Here is a 25,485-nt window from a genome sequence, read left to right as displayed (position 1 = left end):
ATGTCGCCGTAGGAGTCTACCCATCTTTTAGGAAATAAGAGATGCACAAGGCGAATGTTCATAATATAACATTATTGGGACGTAGTGATATATCATTTAAGTAAAATTGGTACTTTTAACAAATTATTGCTTTTACTAGAATGAGATTTTCACTCAGCAGCGGAGTGTGCGCTGATATGAAACTTCCTGGCAGATTAAAACTGTGTACCCGACCGAGACTCGAACTCGGGATCTTTGCCTTTCCCGGGCAAGTGCTCTACCATCTGAGCTACCGAAGCATGACTGACGCCCGGTCTCACAGCCTTACTTCTGCCAGTATCTCGTCTCCTACCTTCCAAACTTTACAGAAGCTCTCCTGCGAACCTTGCAGAACTAGCACTCCTGAAAGAAAGGATATTGCAGAGACATGGCTTAGCCACAGCCTGGGGGATGTTTCCAGAGTTTGGAAGGTAGGAGACGAGATAGTGGCAGAAGTAAGGCTGTGAGACCGGGCGTGAGTCGTGCTTCGGTAGCTCAGATGGTAGAGCACTTGCCCGCGAAAGGCAAAGGTCCCGAGTTCGAGTCTCGGTCGGGCACACAGTTTTAATCTGCCAGGAAGTTTCATATCAGCGCACACTCCGCTGCAGAGTGAAAATCTCATTCTGGAAACATCCAGAACGTTACTGCTTTTACTAATTTTGCACAAGGCGAATAAGCAATTCTTGGCTTCTGAGCCGAGACGGCTCGCTCCAAGTCGATTTCCGCGTAAATGATAATCTTTGGTGGGCTCTCAAACGACGAAGCTACTTGGCACTTAGCAGAAGCAAGGTGAGCTGGGTCGCAGAGACAAAGTTGGTTGGCAGTCGGTGGAGTGGAGACAAACCCGCACAAGACAGATCAGAAAGGCGCGTACTTGGCCATGCATTGCGGAGTTCGCAGCCGTGTTCTGGTGTGGATCTGGCAGTGAATTGGAATAATTGTTGTTATTATTGTGCTGCCGTGGATTTGTCTCTCGTTGTCTTCCGCACAAGTGTCTTAGCTTCTTTGCGTCTTTTCCGATAGTTGTTTTTGGGCAGACTTTAAGGTGAAGATTCCTACTATTTTGAAACCGGGATATTATACGTTGATATACTCTTACTCCATGATTTATGGTCGCTTGTGACTGGGTGGTGGTTGTACACCGATATATTTATAAATATATGGTTCAAATGGCTCTGAGCACTATGGGGTTATCAGTCCCCTAGTACTTAGAACTACTTAAACCTAACTAACCTAAGGACATCACACACATCAATTCCCGAGGCAGGATTCGAACCTGCGACCGCGGCTGTCGCGCGATTCCAGACCGCAGCGCCTAGAACCGCTCGGCCACCTCGGCCGGCTTATAAATATATATTTGGTGTATTATTGCTTATTAGGTCTCGTATGCGAGCAACATGAGTGTCTTTTTTAGGGACCTTTGCCTTACGTAAGGAAGTACCGGTTGATGTTCCGGGCGTGTTATTTTGCCTACGTGTGTTGGTGAGAGCCGGGCAAACTGTAAGGAAGAGGCATATTTGCCACTCCTCCACTTATTGAAACCTTGCTGAATGTCAGTTTGTAGTTTTAAGGTTTGTTATTTTGAATTCCTGATTACTAAAAAAGATACTTAGTTGGAATTGCCATTCATGCTTTGCTGTTCCCTTTGTTTAAGATATGTTGTTGTTTTGTGTTGATTAGTCGATGCATGCCTCTTCAGTGCCTAAACTGAAAACGCACTTGTACTTAGGCCGATTTGTTTGGCATCCATGTTAGATCTGCCGTAAGCATCATGCGCGAAATGTTGTTTCAGCTTCACTATAGAGGGACAGTAGCTGTGAAATGTGTATTTTCGCTTCTTGCGGATTATTTGGGCTACTGTTCGTAATGAAAATTTGCACATTGGCCGTTGAGTGCATCAACTGAGTACGTGGCATTTGTACTGCTGCTGGTACATCTGTGTGTTCCTCAGGTGTGCCTGCCATACTTGGCTGTCTGTCTGGCCTAGAGGGGGCCTTACAGCAAACACGGCTGCCGGAGTGATCGGTTCGTTACACCTGCGCCTTGACATCCGGACAGACAAGTCACACATTGCAACTGTCAAACGGTCTGTGAAACGCTGGCAGCGAGTCCCCATGCTGTAATTAAAGTCTTATGGTTCTAAGTTGCTGCGTCTACAGAGAAGTTGAGTTCCATTAAATTTGAAATATTGGCTAACTGTCTGATCCGGGTGATCATGTTAATTGTATTTTATTTTCTCATTAAATGTGCCATGGCTTTTGAAACCCTTGGGAAATTAGCAGTGGTGACAAAAGAATTTTGTCGTAATCTTTCACTCGCTACATATCTGGTACTCTTATATAGGTAATGTTGTATTCTGTTGTATCGTACAGAAGAAGAAAGAGTAAGTGAGCGTCACTGACGATTTCAGAGCTGTGATTTTCTATTGTTAAGATAAAACAAATTTCAAGTTCTTAGCTTAAATCCAAGTTGTGTAAGGAGTTCGTGCTTCTGTCTGTAGCTTAAAGAAGAGTCTCTAGTTCATTATGTTTATGTTTTTAAAATCTCAGCTATTACCAAGTTTATCGCAACTAATTATTAGGGGCCTTTAAAATTGTTTCAGTTCTTTAATGTGTCATATTTATTTGCGCAATTTGTTTGTTGGCGTAATAAAGTTGTATTTGTATTTTTGGTAAAAGGGTGAATGTCGTTGCGAAGAAAACTGTTGGCGTCCAATCCTTCTATTTTCGTTCTTTTCCTCAGTTGTTTTGGGTGTGAATTTCCCGTATCAGTAGGGGTGGCAGTAAATTTACTAAAATATCGGCACCCTTCACATCCACCAGAAGTGGAAAATGCTGATAGAATATGCGTTTCACGGAATAACACTGAGAACCCTGAAAAACAAGAGAGCATCAATGGGTGTAGGGAGCGTCTGCTATAAATAGCGGCGCGAGACTAGTAATGTATAGCTGGAGTTCGGGCAGCGAGTACACGTAATAGCGAATTTCGCACCACCTTAAGAAGACAGCTGGGTCGGTCGTCCAAGTATTGTGCATAAACTGGCAACAGTAACTCGGGAGAAGGCCCTGAACCACGTCGTTAATCTATCACGCCGATAAAATCTGGGGGGATCACAACTCTTTGGCCTGTCTCAGTGGAGAGAAGAGAGCAGAGCGACAACGGGCCTAACAGGGCGAGACGGAGGCGGCCCCCGGCTTCCTTTGGCGCGCCCTGCAGGATCAGCAGCGGCAGCGGCGGCGGCAGCCTTTGGAGGCCTCCCTTGCCCTCCGCCTGCCTTTCCCTTTCCCTTCCAACCTCGTCAACGCCGCCGGGATCGGCACGCTCCCCAGGGAGCTAGACGTACGTGACCTGCCGCGGGCACGTGGCCGTCTGGAGCGAGCCGACGCGTGGCCTGCGATGGGACGGGAAGGGAAAGGAAAGCGAAGGAGACGACGAAGCGCAGCCGACGCCGACTCGCGCAACCGTCACTCCCAATACTGAGTTCAGCTACGAAGTATACGTACATTACAGTCACATCTGCAAGGCCCCGGATTGTATGCGGCGGGGGGGCGCATTTGGCGCTTCACACCATATCCTCATTCCGTCCATATCCTCATAATGAAGTTACTGTTCGCTGATATTTTCCTAGAACTGAAAAATTCGGTAAAACTCCTCAGAAAGAAACTAAGCACGATCAAATGGACAGGGACAAACATGAGAAATAGTCTTGCCGTTCGCCGTTTCTACTCTACGAGGGGGGACCCAAAAGTAACGAGAATTGGCCTGCGGTGTGAGGGAGAGAGGGAGAACCCATTGTTCGACTAGGTGTCCGTTACGGTCACACCACCTAAGTCAGTGTCACTGTGAGTGCATCGGTTCGCCCGTGAGAGTTTTTTTAGTAATACAACTTTTCCCATTTCGGTGAAAACGTGATAGCAGATCGTCGAGAACAACACACGGGAGTGAAATTTGGTTTCCTGTTGAGGAAATTGGCCGCGGAAACTATTTTAATGCTTAAGACTACTTATGGGGATGTTGCCCTGAGGGAAACCAGAGTCAACGAGTTGTTTTCACGTTTCAAAAATGGAGAAATGTCAATCGAAGACCACCCCGTTCCGGGCGCCCCTCAACGTCAAGATGTGACGAAATCTTCGACAATATCAATGCCCTCGTTCGTGAAGAGCGTCGCCGAATCATTGATCAACTCTGTGAGACGTTTGGAACATCATGGAGTTCAGTTCACAGGATTTTTTCCGAAGATTTGCACATGAGAAGGGTTGCAGCCAAATCTGTCCCTCGCCTTCTTACAGACGAGCAAATGTTTTGAGTTTCACAATCAGCTCAAATAGGACCCTGAATTTTTTTCAAGGCGATTACTGGTGATGAATCATTGTGCTACGGACACGACCGCGAAAACAAGCAGCAATCAAGCCTGTGGACCACAAGTGTCTCTCCTCGTCCCAAAGAAAGCTCGCCAAGTGAAGTCAAACATGAAGACAATGCTCATTTGTCTCTTCGATTCCAGAGGTGTTGTGCACGCCGACTTCGTTCCCCCGGGTCGAACTGACTCTCAACCAGGAGCCCTACAATAAGGTTTTGAAAAGATTGAGGGAGAGTATCCGGAAGAAAAGAGCAGATCTTTGGCGCACAGGAGATTGGTTCATCCATCATGACAACGCGCTGGCCCACACAGTCTCTCTATAAAGTGGTTTTTCACCAAAAACGGCATGACACCGATTGTCCAACCCACTCTGTCCCCCGCCCTATCCACCGGATCTAGCTCCTGTGTTTTCTTATTGTTTCTCAGACTCGAAAGTGACGTGAAAGGATAGAATTTTGCGACTGTGGAGGAAGTAAAACAAAAATCGCTGGAAGGCGTAAGGAACATCCCGATAAATGAATTTAAAAACTGTTTTGAATAATGGAAGGATCGTTTGAAGAAGTGCGTTTTGGTCAATGGAAAATACTTTGACGGTGATCAAAATTTGGTACCCAATTATTAAGAAATAAAGAAGTTATGATTAATTTCCCGTTTTTTTGGGGCGCTCCTCGTAATTTTGAAGCATTCTCTGAAGGTGGTAGTTTTACTACAAATTTTGCCACATGTCTTATGAAGATTTCATACCGCTAAAATACTGAATTCGCGCCTTCGAATATCAAAAGAAGAATATTAGCGCCACAAAAAGCGACAGAAATCTTTCTGGTTTACTAAATTTTCACAGACAATTGATATAGTGCAGTGTCATTTTTCGTGGATTCAGTAACATCAGGGTGCCCTGCATTCACGATAGCGTCGCAAGGAAAATACCCGGAAAATTTCCTAACAACATGCGTTACCTGAGGACACCAAGTTCAATATAAGTGAAGGACATTTCTTAAAATATTAAGAAATGTCTTTTATGTTATTAGAGGAGGCGACAGAGGGCAAAAATTCTAAGGCAGGTAGACGTTGCGCGTTCCTGGTACTCGCAGAGGTCAGTGCAGGACAGGAAATATATCAATGAAGATTTAGACTTAATGTAGACTTAATTCTTCCAATACCAAGTAGCTTATCGGGCGACAGATTTCCTCCAGCGAACGCTATCAGTGGCCATGTTTCCATCTGCCTCACGGTTTACGTCCATGCATGGAAAATCCTTTTTCAAAACTTCGTTTCCAGGTGTTGAGATGTCCTCTACTTCTCTATCCATCCGTTGGTTTCCACAACAGTGCTGATTTCCGAATTGTTCGATCTTTCATCCGTAGAACATGCCCCGCAAGCTTCACTTTTCTTTCAGCAACATCTTCATCTACATCTACGTGTCTACTGTGCAATTCACGCATAAGTGCCTGGCACAGGGTTCTTAGAACCACCTTTAGACTAATTCTATAACGTTGCACTCTCTAACACCGCATGGTAAAAATGAACATTGAACTATTTCTGTACGAGCTCTGATTTCTCCCTTTTTATTATGGTGATTATTTCTCCATCTGTAGGCTGGTGACGGTAAAATACTTCCTCACTCCGAGGAGAATGCTGGTGACTGAAATTTGGTAAAAATATCTCCCCACAACGAAAAATGCCTTTGTTTTAATGATGATCACGCCAACGCTCTTATCATATCCGTGATACTCTCTCCCCTATTTCGCGACGGTACGAAACAAGTTCCCTTACTTGCACTATTTCTTATTCTCTGTTAATCCTGTCTGTAAGGATCCAATATCGCAAAGCAATTCTCTGACGACGAATAAGCGCCTTGTACGTCATCTTGGATTTCCTTTCTCCAACATTATGTTTGTGATCGTTCCAGTTGTAATCCCAAAGTATTTAGTTGATTTCACAGCCTTTTGATTTGCGTTCTTTACCGTATAACCTTACCAGATTTCTTTACGTACTCACGTGGATGATCTCAGACTTTTCTTTATTCAGACAGGTACCAACTACACACCACGCGTATGATGTCTAAATTATTTTGCAGTTCGTTTTGATCTTCTGATAACTTCATTGAACGCTAAACGGTTGCACAATATGCAAACAGTCTAAGAGAGCTGCTCAGATTGTTTCCTAAAATGTTTATATAGCTTAGGAACAGCAGAGGTCCCACAACGCTTCCTTGGGGAACGCCAGATATGATTTCTGTTTTATTCGATCACTATGTACTGTGATCTTTATGACGAGAAACCTCGAATCCAGTTAGACAACTGAACCGATACTTTGTAGGCATGCAATTTGATTACAAGTCTATTGTGAGGAACTGTGTTAACAGAAGGCTGCGTAGACCTCTCTTTCTCAGCACTATTTTTGTAACGTGGTCGCGAAAACTGATCTTTAAAATTCGCCTAAAGCATTGTTGTTGGATAGTTTTGAACTTGTGTGCTGATATCACTGTAATTTTTCAGGTCTCATATACGTACATGGCCATCGGTAAGGTGCTAAGAAGTACAGCCAAAGCTTTGTGAAAATTCAATATCAATGCCATAGGGATATCCTTCTTTGGAAGAGTGCAACAGCTTTCGTAATTATGCTGCTGATAACTGCATCTACATCTCGCTGTTTCAGATAAGGTTAAAAAATGGTTCAAATGGCTCTAAGCACTGTGGGACTTAACATCTGAAGTCATCAGTCCCCTACACTTAGAACTATTTAAACCTAACTAACCTAAGGACATCACACACTTCCATGCCCGTGGCATGATTTGAACCTGCGACCGTAGCAGCAGCGCGGTTCCGGACTGAAGCGCCTAGAACCGCTCGGTCACAGTGGCCGTCTTTCCCATAAGTTGCCGAAATATGGATATTGGCCAGTGTTGTAACATCTTGTCTTGCTCTATAATTTGAGTAGATATATTACCAATTCTTATACGCTTTGTGTTTCTCTTACCACCATTTAGTTTTAACCCTACAGAACTGGCCATTTCATGAACTTCGGAGTCATTAGCTGCAAACATTGTGGCATTTCTGTCACAAGAACGATGTAATCAGCAATGTTATAAAAGGGACGAAAACGACGCCAACCGACGTGTTTATTTATAAAGGCTCGTAAACCGAAAGTTTAATTTTCCCATTTCCCATTCAGTTAAAATATAAAAAGATTTAATAGACAATTACAAAACTTGTGTGACAGCTACTCTTTGTAACTAGCAAACAATCCTTGGAACTGCGTTTTCTTATCTAGTAATTCTCTGTTTTAGCATCATTGCTGATCCTCGGCATGACACCTAAATAAATAGGACGCTGTTAACCTTGATCTTTGAGTATCCTGCAGTAATTGTACCCGAAAATTGCCAGCAGATCGAAATTTGTCACAGTACGGCCTACCGAGTGAGGTAGTGCAGTGGTTAGCACACTGGACTCGCATTCAGGAGGACAACGGTTGAAACCCGCGTCCGGCCATCCTGGTTTAGGTTTTCCATGATTTCCCTAAATCACTTTAGGCAAATACCGGGATGGAAAGGGCACAGCCGGCTTCCTTCCCCATCCTTCCCTATCCCGATGGGACCGATGACCTCATTATTGCCTGACTACGCCATCACGATTAGTGAGCAGCACGTATCAGTACGAAACCAAAATGCTTGTCCTCTGGGAAACATACATTCATACCTGACAGGTTGGTGAGCACACAGTGCTGTAACGATTTGCAAAGATCCCGTTACTGAAACTATTTTGAGACCCAAAATTAGGAAGAAATCATTATTCCCACAGGAAATAACGGAACTGCTGTGTTACTGTTGCATATATCGTTGTTAGTGGGAAAGAATATCTCGAGATTCGATGACATGACCTGCTGTCATTAAGATTTGGAAAGGCATAAAAATGATCATGAAACAGAAGATCAAGCTCCCTTAATATTCAGTAGACGCATTTTCTACTTTTTTGTTATTATTATTATTATTATTACCATCGATTTTTCCTGTTTGTGAGTTGTATAAACATTATGCATACATCGACAAGTGAGCAATGAGAATGAAAAGAATTGTTGGCAACCTAATTTTTCATCGTAGCTAATATAAGGAAATTAGACAATTACGTACCTTGCCGCTAGGAGCAGTTCGATTTCACCTGAAACAGAAGAGTACTTTATGTTAGTATAGGTGATTCAGAACACTTTAGAGTACGTTGCAAATTAGACAGGATCCAGTATGACTTTCACTCTGCAGCAAGTGCTTATTGCTGAGAAATTTCCTGCCTAGAATATTACTTTATCGTAGAAGTGCTCTTGATCCGGACCTTCCATTGATTATAGTTGATTTTTAGTGGCACATGGAAGATCTGAGGCTATTCGTCAGATGTGCACGGGTAGCTCGGTTGATTGCCGTGCAGTGGAAGCCACTATAGTCAGTTCCCACCTCCGCACACAGTTTTAATCTGGGCAAAATTTGTATGAAACTTCAAAAACATTTCAGATTACACGCTACAAAATCTTTACGCTGAAAGACTCCTTACAGATGAAACTATACTTCTCATCCTGACAAAAGCGCTACAGGAATGTCTGCGCCGTGAAGCTGTGTTCGTCTCTGAAGAGCACATTGTTTCAACCTGATATTGTTCGAGAATAAACGAGCAAGTCACACACACACACACACACACACACACACACACACACACACACACACACACACACACACACACACACTATTCTGAAGACACGATCTTTGATAGGCGATTAACAAAGAGACAAACTATAAGGTCTGCAGACAATTGTCTTACATACATCACTAGACGTCCTAGTGCAATTAAGGTCAGATATAAATCCAGTTCTCTAGTGGTGGGTTTTGTTTGAGCTTTTATTGATTTCCTACCACACCGCGGAACCCTCGAAATACCCTAAAATGCCAGTACGGCACATTCACCGCTGCAGAGAGCTTATCTGGTCGCCATCAATGTGTCAGAGGATTTTACACTTTAGACTGCGTCTTCGTAATATTTTATAATCTTCACGTAGTAACCATATGCAGACAGTCGTTTCTCCCTCGCTCTGTTTACGAGTGAAACAGGAGAGGGAATGACTAGTAGTGGTACAGAGTACACCTCGCTACGCACCGGAGGATGACATGCGGAGGATGTATGTAGATGTACATAAAGTATGGGAATGAAGCTGGGTGACGTCTTTAACTGCCACCAATATTTCGACAGGTGTACGTCATGTGAATTTCAAAGCGCAAATGAAGAAAGGAAGTGCTATGCAAGGAAATTTAAAGCATCGGTATGTGGAGTACGAGCTGTATCGTAGTCTAGGAGTTGTCAAAAACCGTAAGTACCAACAATCCTTCTCAAACTCCCTCAGAACTGTTTTCCTCTACACTCTTCGCAGCTGGATCATCGATGTTACGAGCAGTTAACACACGTACCTTCTTTAATTTTGCAAATTTGATCCCCTAAACGGTTGTTCATACACACTTGCGAGAAGACGTGCCTCGACGATCTACTAATGCGTCGCCAGGACGGGGGTTTTCTGCCACTGATGTCGAAAGTGAGCCCCAGTCTTTACGATGACGGGCTGATGCGACGGAGATGGATTTTTCAAAAAAGATAAAAAGCCTTCATTGTAACCCCCTCCTTTCCTGTTCTGGTAGATCGTATTGAGGTCTTTATTGAGAGGAACCAACGTCTGAAGTGGTAGAGTTTCTTGGAGGCTTCTTAATTTTAGGTTAAAAGTAGTGGTAGCATTAGCTTCTCCTTTTTTGTTGGCTTTAGTAATCTATATTCAGGAATGTGAGAAAAAATTAAAACAAAAAGTGGTAGAGCGCTAGCTTTGTATGTGAAAGGCCATGGGCTCGATCCTTGGCAACTCCAAAATATTTTTAGCATATTCCACTCAACGCTGAATACCATAGACTTGAAAAGTTAAATACCAACAAAAGGAAATGCAGCAGAACCAGCCGACAACGCCACAAGCCTATAAGCAATTTGATACTGCAGAGATGACTTTGGTCATTCACACAAATACTAAAACAATTAAACAAAGGGAGTAGCTTCTTTGAATAGCAATCAAAACGTCGTCGGTATCGCGTTCGAACCCCGCCACTGCTTAAATTTGTACTAAATATTGTAATAATGGCGACCGAATACTTGTGGCATAAGAAGTCAACGGGCCTTTGAAAGAGGGCGTTGGAACAGAGTGTGGTTCGGGGCACTCTGTTGCCCTAGTCCCACATTGGGGTCTCCAGGAGGGGGCTGCCAAGGAGGGGGTGACAGTGAGAAAAAGATCGAATAGCCAACGAAAGGGTGATGTTCTACGAGTCGGGGAGCGGAATGCAGACTTTTGAACGTGCAGGGAAGCTAGAAATCGTAAAGGGAACTGCTAGGGCTAAATCAAGATTGAGTGGGTATGAGTGAAGTGAAATGGAAAGAAGACAAGGATTTCTGGTCAGGTGAGTATAGGCTAAGATCAACAGCAGTATAAAACTGAATCACGTGAGTAGGATTCTTTATGAATTAGAAGGTAAGACAGGCAGTGAGTTACCGAGAATTGTTCAGTGATAGGGTTCCTCTTGTCAGAAGCGACAGCAAACCGACGCCGACGACAATAGTTCAGGTATACATGCCAACGCCGCAAGCATAAGATGAAGAGAGAGAAAACGTATACGAGGAAATAGAAACGGTGATTCAGTACGTAAAGGGAGGTGAAAATCTAACAGTCATTGGAGACTGGATTGTGGTTGTTGGGTAAGGAGTAGAAGAAAAGGTTACGGGAGAATATGGGCTTGCTGATAGGAAAGGGAGGGGAAAAAGACTAATTTTCTTCTGCAACAAACTTCAGGTGGTTATAGTGAACACTCTGCTCAAGAACAGGAGGTGGTGGTATACTTGGAAAAGGCAGGGATGTATGGGAAGACTTCACTCAGATTTCATCACGGTCCAGAAGAGATTCCGAAATCAGATATGTGATTGTGCGGCGTACCCAGGAGCAGATATAGGCTCAGATCACAGTTTATTACTTAAGTTTAAGAGAATAGTCAAGAAGAATCAATGCGCAAAGAAGTGGAATACGGAAGTACTAAGCAATGAAGAGCTACACTTGAAGTTGTCTGAGACTATAGTTACTGCGATAATGTATGGTTCAGTAGGCTTTACATTTGGAGAGGATTCAACATCTCTAAAAAGGGAAGTCATAGAAGTTGGAAATACAAACACAGGTACAGAGAGGGTAACTGCGTGGAAACCACGGCGAACGAAATAATTCACCTGATCGAAGGCAGTAATTATAAAAATGTTCAGAGAATTCCAGGAATACAGAAATACAAGTCACTTAGGAATGAAACAAACAGGATGTGCAGGAAACCCAAGGCGAAATGGCTGCAAGAAAAAGTGAAGAAATCGAAAAATAAATGATATCGGAAAAACTGTCTCAGCATATAGAAAATTCAACACAATCTTCGTAAAATTAAGAGCAAGAGCGGTAATTTTAAGAGCGCAATGGGAATTCCACTATTAAATTTAGAGGAGAGATCGGATAGGTGGAAAGAGTACACTGAAGGCCTCTGTGAAGCGGAAGACTTGTTTGATGACGTTAAATGGATGTAGCTATAGAACAGATAGGGGGCCAGTATTAGAAACGGAATTTAAAAGAGCTTAGAACGCCTTAAGGCAACGCAAGACGGAAGGCTATATTAAGATTCCATCGGAATTTCTAAAGCTAGTGGAGGAATTGGCAACAAAGGGACTATTCACGGCGGTGTGTAGAATGTATGAGACTGTCGATATTCCATTAGACTTTCGGAAAAATTTCATCCACACAATTACCAAGATGGCAAGAGCCGACAAGTGCGAGAATTATAGTAGAATTTGCTTAACAGCTGAGTATCTGAGTTGCTGACAAGGATAACATTGAGAAGATGGAAATGAACATTGAGTATGTGTTACATGACGATCAGTTTTGCTTTAGGGCAGGTAAAGTCACTAGAGAGGCGGTTCTGGCGTTGCGGTTATTAATGAAAGCAAGACTGGAGAAAAATCGAGACATGTTCATAGGATTTGTTGACCTGGAAAAAGCGTTCGACAGTGTAAAATGGTGCAAGATGTTCGACATTCTGGGAAAAAACAGCGGTAAGTTATAGGGTAAGACGGGTAACATAAAAAATGTACAAGAACGAAGAGCTAACAATAAGAATGGAAGACCAAGAAGTAACTGCTCAGATTAAGAAGGGTGTGAGAAAAGTATGTAGGCTTTCACCCCTACTGTTCAGTCTATACATTTAAGAAGGAATGACAGAAATAAAGTGTCAAGAGCAGTATTAAAATTCAAGCTGGAGGTATACCAGTGATAAGATTCGCTGGTGACAGTGCTGTCTGCGGCGGAAATGGAGACCTACTAGATCTCCTGAATGAAACGAACAGCCTGATGACTACGGAATATGGACTGAAAGTAAATCGAAGAAAGACGGAAGAAATGAGAACCAGCGGATATCGGAACAGCGAAAAACATCACGATTGACGGTCACGAAGCAGATGAAGTCTGCTACCTAGGCAGCAAAATAACTCATGACGGACGGAGCAAGGAGGACATCAAAAGCAGACGCACTGGCAACAACTGCATTCCTGGCCAAGAGGATTCTACAAGTGTCCCACTAGTAGCCTAAATTTTAGGGTCAAATTTCTGAGAATGTACGTGTGGAGCACAGCATTCAATGGTAGTGACACATGGACAGTTGAAAAAACGAGCAGAAGGGAATACAAGAATCTGAGATACGGTTCTGCAGAAGAATGTTGAAAATGAGATGCACTGATACGGAAAGGATTGAGGAGGTTCTGCGCAGAACTGGTGAGGAAAGGAAATTTCGTAAGACGCTGAGAAGAGAAAGGGCTATGTGAACGAAGACACGAAGTTCAAAAATGGTTCAAATGGCTCTGAGCACTGTGGGACTTAATTTCTGAGGTCATCAGTCCCCTAGAACTTAGAACTACTTAAACCTAACTAACCTAAGGACATCACAGACATCCATGCCCGAGGCAGGATTCGAACCTGCGACCGTAGCGGTCGCGCGGTTCCAAAGGCGCGAAGTACTCCATCACACCATGCCGGATGGTGACAACTATAATTTTGTAGATACAAGTCAGTGTAAGTTGTCTTCATATAAAATGCATGTCCCAACGTATCCTCAACGTTCCTCCTTACGAAAACTAGGAACGGAAGTTCGACATCTTTTTCTACCTCCATTGTGAAGCAAATATTTGGGTGGACTGAACACAGATGTTCTAAAGAGTATTTTATATTGACTCTTACATTGTGGCAAACAACAAAAGTATCGTCTACGTATATATTTACTCTGGTCAAGCAATACTCTCCCCTTATATTTTTTTTCCTTCCACCACCGCTACCACCACCGCCGCTACACTTCCCTCATTTTCAAATCAACTGCTTTTTGACGTCTCACGGTGTATCTTATCAAGTTATTCTTTTTGTATTGTGTCGTAGAGCTTATTTATTCATTCATCCAGCTATCGCACATATCCATCCACTCTCCAGCATTCGTCTGCAACACCAAACTTTAGTTCGTTGGTTGGTTTATATGGAGGGACCAAGCAGCGAGATTATGGGCCCCATCGGATTAGGGAATGGTGGGTAAGGAAGTCGGCATACCCTTTCAAAGGAACCACGCCGGCATTTGCCTGAAGTGATGTAGGGAAATTAAGGAAAACCTAAATCAGTATGGCCGGACGCGGGTTTGTACCGTCGTCCTCCCAAATGGGAGTCCAGTGTGGCAACCACTGCGTCACATCGCTCGGTACCAAATTTTGTAAGATATTATTCTGTATTGCTGATGTCCTACATAATTCTATATTATAGACCAAAACATCCAGGAATAAACTTCCCAAATCTTAAATTTATATTTCAGGTAAATTTATGTTGTTGAGAAAAGCTTTTAGATTTTGCCTCCTCCTCTGTAGTCGTCTGTTATTTTTCAGCCCAAATAGCTAACTGCTGGACAATTTTCAGTGTCTTTCTTCTTTCGTAATCTAATACCCTGAGAATCACCTGACTTAATTCAACTACAGACACTAGCCTTGTTGATATTTGTAGATGTGCATATTATAACCTATTTTCAAGTAACTATTCATTCCATTGACTAGTATTCAGTCCATTTACTAGGCCTTCCAAGTCGTTTGCTGTCTGTGACAGAATTACAGTGACATGGACGCATGTAAAAATATTAATTTTTTCTGTTTTAATCTTAATCTAGCTCTCTTTCAGAATTATACTTAGCTCCCGTTACCGTTTGATCACAGCAAAAATTAAAAAACGACTGATAGGATACATACCTGCATCACTTCCTTGTAAATTACTGCTTCGTTTTCGTGTTAGGCTCCTCAGACTGCGTGCTGGACTTTATTACAAGATACACTGCCAGCCATTAAAACTGTTACAATGCAAGGGCGCGCTGAAAAGTAATGCATACCAATTTTTTTATTGTGTTCTCAGTATCGTTTGAGATATTACATGCCATGCACATTACTCGGTCGCATTTCCCGATTAGCTGAAGAGAGCTGAAACCTTCGGACGCTAGAAGGCTCCTGATTGTAGTGTGTAACATGGCGGTATGTAACGTTATTATTATAACAGAGCGTGAGAAACAGTATAGTGTAATCGACTTTCGAATTCGAAAGAGTTCGTCCATACATGGAACACCAAACCACACACGAGCGCCGGCCGCGGTGGCCGTGAGGTTCTGGCGCTGCAGCCGGAACCGCGGGGCTGCTACGGTCGCAGGTTCGAATACTGCCTCGGGCATGGGTGTGTGTGATGTCCTTAGGTTAGTTAGGTTTAAGTAGTTCTAAGTTCTAGGGGACTTATGACCGAAGATGTTGAGTCCCATAGTGCTCAGCGCCATTTGAACCACACACGAGCGCTACGGCGTCTGCAACAATGCGACGCTTTCGGTTGAACGTCATCGATCATCCTTCACAGAGTCCTGACTTGGCCCCATACGATTTTTCTGTTTACAGAATTTGAAGAACACCTTCGAGGACTTCACTTTCATAGTGGTGGAGCGATGCAAGCAGTGGTGAAATTATGGCCCCGTCGACAAAGTCAAACATTTCACAGTGGCAGTATCAACAAACTCGTCTCTCATTGGAAGAAATGTGTTCGTCTCCAAGGTGAAAATGTTGAGAAGAAAATGTAAACTTGAAGAAAACAGATGTGGAGCGTTAGTCAAGTTTGTTATTTTTAATGAGCTTTAAGGGTTTTTACATAAAAGTTTCGGAGTCATTGTTATCAGCACGCCTTCATGCTTACTGTGCATATATTGTATACCTGAAAGAACGCGTTAATAAATTTGTAGGTGATATTGGGTTAGACAAGCAGCATAATAAACTAAACAGAGTTGCCATTTCTGGCAGAAGATTGGGCATCGGGTAGAACTTTGCTTGGTTGACAGATACGAGTGTTTCGTAACGTACTGGACCAACTCTATGCTGCGGACTGCTAGCGAGGAGAAAACGGCACATACCTTAACCCGGTTTTCCACAAACTTCGCTCCGTGGAAGAGGAGTCAAACTAAGCGAACAAGTGTCTCCCCTTATCCGAAGATACCCGACCGTTACTGATAAAATAACCGCCAAAGTTTTTGACGTAATTTAGATGCCTTTTAGCGTGCGAAAAGCTCTGCGAAAGTGGTGGCGCAGTGACTTGCATCGCAGCCTCTCACATTTAAGTCCCGTGTTCGAAACGCGATTATTGTTTTTATTTGTTTATTTATTTTTATTTATCAACCCAAGTCCGTAGAACATACTACACGAATGTTTTTTATCAAGTTATCGGATACAAGGGCGTTACGTTAATTGTAAAATTACAACTGGATTTCACAATAAGTGTCATACATTTATATTTGTTATGGTATTTTCAGGGGTTACAGTCTTTTCAAAATACCATATTGTTATATTTCATTCTTATATTAGTTGTTAACCCTTATATTTTATTCTTATGTCTATTCTTCAGAAACATTTGGTGCATCCCCTTGATGGTACCGATCGTAGAAACAATCGAAACGTAGAAATTGCGGAAAATACGACCACTGCACGAAGGCAGATTTGCCACAGGAACCCTTCTTCGTACGAATCTCAGTCGGCAAAGAATCTTCGTTCATACTGCCGAAGATTTCACGAGTTGTCAATTTCGCGGCAAAACATGCATAACGGGTCACTTTTCTGAAAGATGGCGCTTGCAGTTGACAGAAACAAGATACACCACAGGAACTGCACCGAAAACAATTTCAAATAAATATTTCATTCAATTATTGTCTTTTATTTTCAACCGATTCACCATACAGTTAGTAGACGAATAAGGACAGAGTTATTTCGCTATACACTGGAAAACATTCCTTTAGTTATCTTCTGTGGTGACGGATAGATAAACGAAAAATAAAAATAATGAAAATAGTAGTTGTGTTTCAAACACAGGGTGCAAAAACGAGCAGCCGTGACACTATGCACTGTGCTGCTTACTAGCAAAAAGGCAAATAAAGTACCTCGCAAACTTCAATAGCCGTTTTCTCAGAAAGGGCCATACATCTAAGGATAAGTTGACACGTGTACGCTTATTTTGACCCGTCTTCCACTGAGCGAAGTTTCTGCGATATTGGGTTGTGGAATTTGCCGTGTTCTCCTCGTAAGCGACAGAGCCCAGGTTCGATTCCCGGCAGGGCTCGAGATTTTCTCCGCTCAGAGACTGGTTGTTGTGTTGCCCTTACGTTCGTGCCGCGGGTGGTAGCCGCGCGGTATTAGGCGTCTCGTTACGGTTCGCACGGCTCCCCCAGCCGTGGGTTCGAGTCCTCCCTCGGGCATGGGTGTGTGCGTTGTCCTTAGCGTAAGTTAACTGAAGTTAGATTAAGTAGTGTGTAAGCTTAGAGACCAATGACCTCAACAGTTTGGTCCCACAGGACTTATCTCAAATTTCCAGTTTTTCCTTATGTTCGTATCGTCATTTATTGACATTACACAATGAGATGACTGAAAGGGTACTGCCCGAAAGCCAGTCTATTGGAAAAAAGAAACCTCTGTGCCTGAGTTTGTAAACATTAGTGACTGGTGTGCGGTGGCGTGCCAGTCTCTCACCACTGCTTCACCATGTGTTTTCAGTGGGTGAGAGGCCTGGAGAAACGGCTGCCAACGTAACAGTCCAATCTAGTCGTCTTGAGATAGGAGAAGACACGACGAGCGGCAAGCGCTCTGCATTACCTTGTTGAAAGATTTCGCGAAGACAGCAATGATAGTCAACTGCCATAACACGTGAGAAATGGCACGGCCGATGTCCAAACGAACTATACGAACTAGAGGTGATCGTATTGTGTACACAATGGCAGTCCATACCATCATACCTGGCGCTGAGAACAAATTTGGCAATCTTTGTTCTCTACGGAGCCTGCAGACACGGATAAGACTGTTGTGGTACGTACACACAATCCGGACTCATCATCAGAACAGACGCTAATGTGTCCAGTGTAGTCGTTGAGCCGCTCTCTGCTGTGCATGAAGGGAAGCTGTAGCAGCGGTAGCCGTACTTTCCGGAGCGGCGCTACGGGCGCCGTCCGTGTGGACAGTTCTATTGCCACAAATAAGCCAATTTCCAGATTCAAGCTACATGGCATGTCTGTAATTACCTGCATGGGTAAGGAAACATATCTGGCCCCCAAGGCGCTAGTCGCCCAGATCCACATGATATTGAGTACGCTCCTGTAGTTTGTACCAGCTCCTTTTTCGGATGGCAGTCATGGGATCGTGACCAAAGCAAGCAGAAATTTTTTGGAATCATTACTCACACTGATAAGACACAATCATGTCACTTTCGGGTACCGATTCGTGGCCGTAGACGTTTCTCCATTTTACACTAGGCATGACAGGATGATCCTGCGAACCAACGCTATACATAATCCCTATATACGCAAATAAAAGCACCCTCAGCACAAAGCCATTTTGTTGCCAAGTGATCTGGCAGGTAGTTCATTATTGTGGGAGTAATAATCAAAAAATCTTGGGGTGGGGGTTGGAATACGGTGTAGGGAAAGAAGAAAGGGTTACGGGTGTTATGATCTTGGTACTAGGGATGAGACAGGAGAAACTCTAGTTCAGTTCTGCAAAAAATATCACTTAGTAATAGCGAATACTTTGTTCCAGAACCACAAGAGAATGAGGTATACTTGAGAGGCCTGGAGATGCAGAAAGATTCTAGCTAGATTATATTATGACCAGGCAGAGATTCCGAAATCAGATACTGGATTCTAAAGTCTACCCAGGAACAGATATAGACTCAGATCACAAGTTAGTGATGATGAAGAGTAGGCTGCTTTTCAAGAGACAAGTCAGGTACAATTAATGCGCGAAGAGCTGGGATACTAATGAAGAGATACGTTTGAAATACTCTGAGGCTATAAATGCTGCGAGAATGAGTAGCTCATCAGACAATTCAATAGAAGAGGAATGGGCATCTCTAAAAGGGCGATCACAGAAGTTGGAGAATAGAACGCAGGTACAGGGAAGGCAACTGCGAAAAATCCGTGAGTAATAAAAGAAATATTTCAGTTGATCGACGAAAGAAGGAAGCACAAAAATTTCCAGAGGAATTGAGGAATACAGACAAACAAGTCACGCAGAAGTGAAATAGATAGAATGTACGGGGAAGCTAAGGCGAAGCGGTTGCAAGAAAAGTGAGAAGAAGTCGAAAGACAAAGGACTGTTGGAAGGACTGACTCAGTATACAGAAGAGTCAAAACAACCTTCGGTGAAATTAAAAGAAAAAGCGGTAACATTAAGAATGCAATGCAGAGGAGAGAGCGGATTGGTGTAAAGAGTACATTTAGGGCCTCTATGCCTGGAAGGGCTTATATCATGACATGATTGTAGAAGAAACCGGAGTCGATATGGAAGAGAAAGAGAATCCAATACTAGAATCAGAATTTAGAAGAGCTTTCAACGACTTAATGTCAAATAAGGTAGTAGGGATGGATATCATAACATAGGAATTTATAAAATTAATGGGTAGATTGGCAACAAAACGTTTTATTTACCTTAGTGTGTAAAATGTGTGAAAATGTCGATATTACATCATACTTCGGATAAAACATCAACTACACATCTCTGAAGACTGCAAGAGACGACAAGTGCGAGAATTATCGTACAATCAGTTTTGCAGATCACGCATCCTAAGTTGCTGACAAGAATAACATACAGAATAAGAGAAAAGAAAATTGAGAATATGTTAGATGACGATCAGTTTGGTTTTAGGAAAGATAACGACACCACAGAGGCAGTTCTGATGTTGTGCTTGATAACGGAAGCAAGACTGAAAAAAAATCAACAATACATCATGGGATTTTTCGACCTGGAAAAAGTGTTCGAGAACGTCAAATGGTGCAAGATCTTCGAAAACCTTAGAAAAATGTGGGTAACCTGTAGAGAAAGACGGGTGATATACAATATGTACAAAAGCCAAGAGGGGAAAAAGTGTGGAAGATCAAGAACGAAGCGCACGGATTATATCTGGTCTAAGACAGAACTACATCAATGTTAAGATTCGTTGAAGCTGTTGCTATCCTCAGTGAAAGTGAAGAAGAATTACAGGATATGTTACATTGACTGAACAGTCCAACGAGTACGGAACATGAAGAGTAAATCGAGAAAGAAAAGACGAACGTAATGAGAAGCCTCAGAAATAAGAATACAGAGAAATTTAATACGTTACTGGTAATCACTTAGGAGATGAAGGTAAGGAATTCTGCTACCTAGGCAGCACAGTAACAACAGCGGAAGGAGCAAGGAGGACATAGAAAGAACACTAGCTATGGAGAAAGGAACACAGTATTGTGTGGTAGTGAGATAAGGAATGTGGGGAAAAATGGTACAGGAGAGAAAATGTGTGTGATGCCTAAGGGACCAAACTGCTGAGGTCATCGGTCCCTAGACTTACACAGTATTTAAACTAACTTATGCTAAGAACAACACACACACCCATGACCGAGGGAGGACTCGACCCTCCGGCGGGAGGAGTGGAGCAGTTCTTGACAAGGCGCCTGAAACTGCGTGGCAGCAGAAGAGAATAGAAGCATTTCAGATGTGGTGATACAGAAGAATGTTGATAATTGGGTGGGCTGATAAGAAAAGAATAAGGAGGTTCTCAGCAGAATCGCCTAGGAAAGGCAAATATGGAAAACAAGAACGAAAGCGGTGATAGGACATCTGTTAAGACATCAGGGAATGAATTCCACGGTAGCAAACGGGACTGTAAAGGCTGAAGACGGAGACTGGGACACCTCCAGCAAATAAATGAGGACGTAGGCTGCAAGTGCTACTCGTAGATAAAAAGGTTGGCACAAGACAGGAATCAGTGGCGGGTCGCATCAAACGATTCAGTAGGCCGATGACTTTAAAAAAGAAAAAAAAATGAAAAATTCAGAGGAAATGTAACACATGTGTCACAGTAAAGAGCGCCCAAACGGTCCTATCAATACAGAGTGTACGACCCTCTGGCAGTAACTGAGGTGTTTATTCTCGCACGCAAATGATCATGAAGATGACGAACGGCATCCTGCTATACATTGTACCAACCATCTTGCACCTTTTGCACCTTTTGCATCTTTTGTCACAGTCTGGCAACGGTTCTTGAAGACTCTGGAGGCTGAGTAATTTCTCGCGTCATCATGTCCCATACGTGTCCAGCTCGCGAGAGATCTGGTGATACTTCTGGCCAGAGCATTTGTAGTACTTCTGGAAGAGCAAGTTGGATCGTAGCAGCCGTATCTGCATCTACATTCTGATGCTGAAAAAGCACATCATCTTTCTGCGGGATAAATGCCAGTGGAACAGGGATAATCTTTCTTTTCAGAGACACGAAATGCGACGGTGAGCTGTAAATGATGTCCCTCGACACCATGGAACCTGTGATCGAACCTTTGTTGGTTGGTTTAAAAGAGGGGGGAAAGGGACCAAACTACGAGGTCATCGGTCCCTTGTTCCTAATAAAACAAGGCCACAAGTGTGAGAATAAAATAGACGAGACATATAACACAAAACGGAAAGAAAGGAAAAACCACAAGAACGAAAGAAGGGCAACGAACACTAAAACTAACAAAAGAGGACAAGACAACAACAAGGGGATGCAAGAAACAGAAGAGAGTGAAACAAGGAAGCAGATTATAGTGGCTGGCCGACCACGAAAATAAAAAGGAAAAGCCAGCCACCCTGCAACACATTAAAACCTTGACCCTAAAAACACTAGAGTGGAGGACACAGAGGGACGAAGGACTGGCGCTAAAACTCAGATCGCATGATAAAACCCACCTTCACGGATGAAACTTAAAACCAAGTCAGCCGATGAGGAGTTGTCTGCTAAAATCAATGATAACGAGTCCGGCAACCGAAGATGAAGTCGCAGGGCAGCCAAAGAAGGGCACAGCAGAAGAATATGGGCCGCTGTCAAACGGGCGCCACATCGACACTGAGGTAGGCGCAGGAGGTACCCGTGGGTCGCCCGTGCATGGCCAGTGCGGATCCTGCTGAGAACCACAGAGTCCCTGCGGGACGCCCTCATCGAGGACTTCCACACATTCGTTGTCCCCTTAGTGGCTCGCAGTTTGTTGTGCGTACTGAGATTTTGCCATTCTCTCTCCCAAAGCTGAAAAACCTTGCGGCACAGTAACGAACACAGGTCATTTGCGGGGATGCCCATCTCTAGGAGTGGTTTCCGCGTAGCCTGTTTGGCTAGCCTGTCAGCAAGTTCATTTCCTGGGATTCCGACGTGACCAGGGGTCCACTGAACGACTGGATCGTTCCAGGGCATAGATGGACTCCCGGATGGACTATACCAAAGGATGACGAGGGTAACACTGGTCGATAGTTTCCATGCTGCCCAAGGAGTCAGTACATAAAAGAAAAGACTCTCCAGGGCATGAATGGAGATACTGAAGTGCACGAGAAATAGCCACCAGCTCTGCAGTGAATACATTGCCACCATTGGGTCGTGGGCACATGGACACCTGGTTTAAACGTGGATCACTCGCATACAGACGGAACCTACCCTCATCACTTACGACAAAAGAGTGACATTCCGCTTTGTAGTCGAGTCTTTCAACACACCAGAGTGGCCACTCTTGGCGGTCTCGTGGTGTCAATGACAGCCTGGCCAGATCCACAATGTGTACTTAATCCTAGTGCAAGCAGCCGGATCGCAAGGGTGACACAAATGGTGCCACATGTGCCCGTATACCTTCTGCTGGATGGCGTTCGGTCGCTCACCGCTGCTTGCATAATGCGTCCATCTTGACATTCGTTAGTATAGTGCGCGCAAAATGCCGTGGCCGCTATGTGCACATTCGGACGGAAAAGCGTGGGGAGAGCGGCAGTGTGTGTGTGTGTGTGTGTGTGTGTGTGTGTGTGTGTGTGTGTGTGTATGTGTGTGTGTGTGGTGGCGGAGGGGGGAGGGGTGGTCGAACTGAAGCCTACAGTCATATTTTTGGTGATATTAAACGTCGCCCTCAAAGCCCACACTTGCATGGTGACCATTCAAAAAGATCTGTCACTTTCTGTTTGGTTAGTATGTAAAAACAATTCCGCCGAAAATGCAGCGATTTATCTTCTCGTGGTTTGTTAGCCATTTGGAACTTTCAATCACGAGTGAGGAATTTTGAGTAAAACTTACACATCCATCGTGTTTTCATGTCCAAAACTCAGCGGACTTCACATAGTCTCAAAAAAAAAAAGTTCAAATGTGTGTGCAATCTTATGGCACTTAACTGCTAAGGTCATCAGTCCCTAAGCTTACACACTACTTAACCTAAATCATCCTAAGGACAAACACACACACCCATGCCCGAGGGAGGACTCGAACCTCCGCCGGGACCAGCCGCAAAGCCCGTGACTGCAGCGCCCTAGACCGCTCGGCTAATCCCCGCGCTCACATAGTCTCACCTCACTAACATGTTGTGCAGACGCAATTACGAGAGAATTCTGAAACAGCGGTTTATTGAGTTTATTAAGTAAGGAACAGGAAAAGTAAGGTCAGCAGTTTATGTAAAAGCACATCCTCGGTACAAAAGAAACGACGTGTAATGACTTCACTTATGTTGTTCCAAAACCCATAGCATTTCTCGTTTCACTAGGTGTCGATAGCCCTTCAAATGACATTCTTTTATCAGGAAAGTCTGTAGTTAGTGGAATAACACGGTAGATAATGAAGTTTTGCGTTATAACCATACGGCGAAAATACTCACCTCTTTCTGTGCTGTCATTTGCCAAAATCTCATTTCGATATCTCAAACCTTTTATGAAATATGAGGGATTTTGAGGATATTTCACTCTAGCCTTATCGCTGGCGCAAATGAATGCGCTAAACCAGATCACGTTTCTCGAGATTAGTGACAGACAGGGACCTCAAGCCAAGCACAAAGAAAAATTCAGTATAATAGCTAAATTTCAGACGCAGCAAAATGTCATGTAATATGCACCTGACGCAAAATCATAGCGACCCCTACTTCTTATTGAAACTTTTTTTCGAATTTTGGGCTGTGGTTTCTTCAACGTAACTATCATAAAAACTATGACCATTAACGAAATGAAGGACACATCATAATGAACCTCTCATACAAAGCTACAAGTAAAGCGAAAATTAAATTTTTTACCTGCTACTTTCTGTACAATCGTTTGAGAAAGATTGCAGAGCGTACGCGTCGATTCTGTCATCGCTGACCGACCGAAAGGTGGCAAACATTTGTCGGCCGTCCCTTCTGAACGAACGAATGAACTCGCCCAGCTCTTTGGACGAAAACTGGTCGCTGCGCATCGGCCACCGTATCCTGGGCGACCTGTACCTCGCGGTCGTCGAAAGCTGATCTACGGGTAACGGAATATTTCCCAGCCCACTGTTGAAAACAGCGATATATCACCGATCCACTGTGCACAACATGAGCTATTTGGAAACCTTACATATCTGAATGGAGTCGCTCTGTTTGCCTGCAGAAAGCTGGATGGGCGTATGAGCGGACTGATGCTCATGTTGGGCACAATAGATCTGTGGTGTGTCACTGTTCCCGACAGTGATCTGGGAATATTCAGCCAACCATAAACCAGCTTCTCGAAGTCCGGAGTATGTACTTGTCGGCGAGGCATGATTTTACCCTAGAGTGAATGTTGCAAACACTGTTCACCGCTAATCTCAGCACAGTTACTACTTGTAGAGTCAAAATAGAGGGAGCACAGACAGGCCTCCTGAGCGCTGTCTGATGGCAGATGACCGTGACAAATAAATCACTAATACTACATCTTTTTCAACAAGTCCTTGACGTTGTCGCATATCTTTTCCGGCAGTATAGAAATTTGTGTGGTTGCATTGAAATGCCGGTCACTTGCACAATCAACCGCGTAGTACGTTTCATGCCAGTTTGTTTGTCGCATAGTACCTTGTGTGATGTTACGATTTTAATGGCCTGCAACTTGGTGAGTAATAAGAAATACACGTCGGAAGAAACCTCGGGAATGTGTACAGCAGACAACACGAGCAGGAAGGCGCGGGCATGTTTCATTTCTTTAATTAAATTCGCCCCGTTTTGTGTGGCGGCCGCCCCCGCAGCAACCACGTGGCGGCCGCTAATTACGTAGCGCGGCAAGTTGGGCGCCGTGCAGCGGCGCGCTGCGGGTAGCCGCGTAATCGGCGCAGCCTCGCGCCACGCCGCCTCCTGAGGAGCCGGCCTCGTGATTAGCTCCTGGGCGCCAGGTGGCGCCAACAAGGCCCGCGCTAATGGCCGCCGCACCCTTACCGTTTGTCACGCCCTCCCCACCCCCGTACACTTCCTTACACCTTAACTCGCTAAGTGGGTCGTCCTTAGCATCTAAGAAGCCCACGATAATAACAACGGGCTTTGTACAACCGATTCGACTCTGTAATCCGCAGACTCTTCGTACAACCTGTGGTGCGATCCAGGTGTGACTGTTTGCAATTGAGATCTTGTCAGTATCTGTTAACACAATTGATCTCATTAGCACATGAGTAACAAAAGCTATACGGCAGTGCTTTTCACGTAAGAC

General features: G+C 43.9%; 1 protein-coding gene across 1 annotated transcript in view; it reads right to left on the bottom strand.

Moving 5' to 3' along the window:
* The window catches only part of LOC126457360 (schwannomin-interacting protein 1 homolog), a 1,975,729-nt gene that overhangs the window by 1,613,491 nt on the left and 336,753 nt on the right, over positions 1-25,485 (bottom strand). The window contains exon 2 of the mRNA XM_050093596.1: positions 8,508-8,535. The gene's annotated coding sequence lies outside the window, so the exon portion shown is untranslated. The remainder of the gene's footprint in view (positions 1-8,507; positions 8,536-25,485) is intronic.

This window comes from Schistocerca serialis, chromosome 2 (genome assembly GCF_023864345.2).
Source record: "Schistocerca serialis cubense isolate TAMUIC-IGC-003099 chromosome 2, iqSchSeri2.2, whole genome shotgun sequence".
Lineage (NCBI taxonomy): Eukaryota > Metazoa > Arthropoda > Insecta > Orthoptera > Acrididae > Schistocerca > Schistocerca serialis.
This window is presented reverse-complemented; position numbering and strand designations above follow the sequence as displayed.